The sequence below is a fragment of the Lycium barbarum genome, chromosome 3 (assembly GCF_019175385.1).
Source record: "Lycium barbarum isolate Lr01 chromosome 3, ASM1917538v2, whole genome shotgun sequence".
Lineage (NCBI taxonomy): Eukaryota > Viridiplantae > Streptophyta > Magnoliopsida > Solanales > Solanaceae > Lycium > Lycium barbarum.
Genome location: NC_083339.1, coordinates 59,179,296 through 59,183,218, shown reverse-complemented (window position 1 = coordinate 59,183,218; position 3,923 = coordinate 59,179,296).

Genomic DNA, 3,923 nt, shown 5'->3' with positions numbered 1-3,923 from the left:
CCATAATTAGTTCAGACCCGTTCTAGACTCAAGCCCATTCATCAATTTTCTCCCATTATTCTCTAAATTTAATCTACTCAAACAAATAATCAAGACAAATGATGAATTATTGCACTGATAGACTTGAACCAAGCAGAACTACATTTAAAACTCAATTTGTAAAGTGCTACTGATTGATCATGATCACATATTTGCCACAGATAACCACAAACTATCATAGCATTATTAAGATATCAATTCAATCTAAGTATATTCACATTGGTAACATCAACAAATCATTACTCATCTAAGCAAGGAGGACTACAGAAAATGGTCGCACAATGACTCCGACAAACTACTATTCCTATTAACAATACTCTTAAACTAAGTAGACCACCACTGATAATCAAACTAAGCAAGGAAAGAAAAATGATAACATAATAATCTTTAAACTCATATTAACAATTCTTCTTAGGTTAAACAGATCACCATTGCTTGCAACTAAACCAAGGAAAATACAAGAAAAGGAATAAATAGATAAAATGTTACCATTTATGTGTGCAGCCGTATCAAGAATTGAACTTGGTACCTTAATGCTTCCAATCCCAGAGCTCAGCCACACCAAACATAAAAGTAAATAAATTTTTAGAACTAAAAGACTCAAACTTTTTAAGGGTTTAAGTCTAAAATTTTACTAACAAGCTTGAATTTTAAGTTAAACTCAAAATTCTAGCTTTTGATTTGCTCTTCCCACCTTTTCTTTCTTTAGGTTGGGGTTCTATTTATAGAACCACAAAGCTATAAAAAATAGTGAAACCAACGATGTGGTAAAAGACATATTTTCTCAAAATAACTCAGCAAAACGTATTCTATGGTCTGGATCGAACTATATTAATGACGAATGACTCGATCTGAGATTGTCCTCTCTCAATCCAGTTGATTCGAGTTCAAGACAATGAGAGATGTGGACATATAAGTGCAATACAATAAAATATTCAAGAAAATCATTTTGCATTGACTTAAAATCGAAGAAAAAGTAAAAAGGAGAAAGGGTATTACCGCGTTGGGGACGAAAAGAGAAAAATCGAGGTTGAAACCTTGATAGTTTCACGCAAATGGACACGCCAAATGTCACGACCCGTCTAGGGGCCGTGACGAGTACCCGATACTTGTACCGAGCACCCCTTGTCTATCGTTTTACCTTTACCTCTTAGCAAGCCATGTAAACAGAGCCATTTTTTTTAACATTAACATTAGCGGCGTCGTTCTGAACATAGACTAATAAACTTCGTTATAACTTATACATCAACATTAGCATGCCAAAACACCATATACCTAACTGTACTTAACTGTCTGTACATATCTGTCTACGAGCCTCTAGACACAGTACACTTATACATAGAAAGGGTCGAGTACTGTCGTGCCCGAAAATACATACACAAAATAGTACCACCAAAGTGGGGCTCCGGAACAACTGGAGCGCTGTCAACACTGCTGGTAAGGCTTCTAAGGATCAAGTCCACCTGTCTGCTGACCTGCGCGGCATGAAACGCAGCGTCCACAAGAAGGGACGTCAGTACGAATAGTGTACAGAGTATGTAAGGTATGAATAGTAATATACGGAAAATATGAATCATGTATAATGACATAAGAGAGTTACAACACATGTCCTGGGATAGAAACATAACCTGTACATATAAGTGCCCTTGGGCAGATGCTGTGCTTCCTTAGCTTTCCTTACTCATATATATGTATATATACATAAAATAGAATATATCATATTGCCGAGGCGTCGGTAGCCGATCCATTTAACCATAAATATGCACATCCCACGTCCGGGCATCCCGCATCCGGGACGATATCATATCATGTAATGCCAACTGATCAGGTGGATATGCGTTCATAACGCTCTGCCCTTACCTCCATTTTCCCCGTATACACATGCATATATCATGTACATATATCAGCGTCTATAGCGCTCTAGCTCTTTCGTCATGTGCATGTTTTAAATATATATACACATATCTTACATACATTTACCTGTCTTATATGCATTTACGTATCCTATATACATATGTCTCATAGGCACGCAGGAAAGCCCAAAGAAGAATCATGTAGTCATCGGAGTGACGTAATGGTCGGTGACCTCCGATTATATTATAGAATACTCGTGATCACTTTGTCTCACCTTGAAGGAACGAGTATTTTAAGGTGAGACTACCAACGGGGAATAATATTAAAGTAAACGTATAATGAAATCGGGACATCATAGATGACAGTTCATAGACTTTGAAATCTTTTAGAAGATAAAGTCATAGCTAGGAAATATAAATAAGACTCAAAAATTAGTTTATCATTTTCATGTTTACATAAGATACTTAGCTTAGTCATCTTAGTCATAGAGTCGTTCCGGTAGTACGTATCTTAGGCATATTCTCTTATCTAACATCATTGTTATCATTATCGTCATGGAAGTGCCCTTGTTAGAGGAGTCATAGTATTTATCATTTGGTAACGAAATCGGGATCAAAGGTTCCCTTTGGGTTCACTTCAAGTAAGTCAAGCAAGACTGTAAGGAAAAAAATCCGAGAGTAGCGGGCCCACCTCGGGCCGGATGGGGTGACGTATATGATTTACATATATTACGTGTCATGTCATTACTTGTGGGGGTCCTAGGGTAATCGGGTCCCACTTATGCATGTTCTAGGGGTTTAAGAGGTCTTTCCATCATTTGCACACTTTCTAATTCAATTCTATTGAACAAAAAGTGGAAAACTTTGGATGCGGATTCCAGGGAAGAGAGTTGTCCCCGAGGCGCGTACCCAACTTATTACGTCTAAGACATGCCATAGAAAGAAGGGTGAAACCTTACATACCTCTTTCCGCTTTTTTTGCTATTCCGAATTCACGTTGCAATCTCGTCAAAATCTGCAAATTGGTCATGTTTAACAAAACTCTTATTAGGATACTTAGAGTTGAATTCTTAAGGAAACATTTGGCTGCCGAAATTTCGGCAGCACTTCCCCTATAAATACTCCATCCCACCAAGTTCAACTTGCCTAATTTCAATCAACAACAATCCCGGGAATTCAAACCCGGCCAAAATATCAACCACAATTCCAACAACAACAATACTAACAACTTCCATATTCAATCAACTTACTACTTCTTCCAAAAACTTTCTAACTTTAATGAAAACAATAACAACCTCATGATCTATATTCCAACAACATCATACTAACCACATTACCTTCCATGCATGCAAGAACATTACATTCAATTCACATAACTTCTAAAACAAACCTCCACCTACTTCAACTTCACAAGATTATTATTCATTCATTAGCAATCTAGCATCCACAATTCAGCTACAACCAAAGCATTAAATAGAATTGACTCCTTTTCTTCCATATTACTCTACAACTACACGGCCAACATCAAGCATACACACTACAACCTCTCCAAATTTATTCAACTTCCATTTTCCATATATCATTCACAACAATAACAACCAAACACTAGATAAATTAATTAAAACACAATTTCTACACACATATACATGTTCCATACCTCACGGCCACACCCCTATTTTTATCTCTTTCATGAATTTCATCCATTTTAACATACTACAACACATATAAACCATTCATAACACATAAAGAAAGATCAAAACTCACCTTTCTTCTTCAATTTCTCACTTGACTACAACTTGGCAAATTGTATGATTTTGAATCTTTCTTGCTCCAACAACAACTCCATCTTGTTAAGCACCCTTTACTTGGTAGGGATTGATTTTTGAAGAATTTTTATCAATTTTTCTCATGGACTTTCTCTATGGCCGAAATGGCCTTAAGCTTTTCTCTCTTCTTTCTCTTGTTCTTCTTTTCTTGAAACCTCTAGAACTTATTGTGATAAGGGTGACTTAGTCATCCTTTTATTGACCA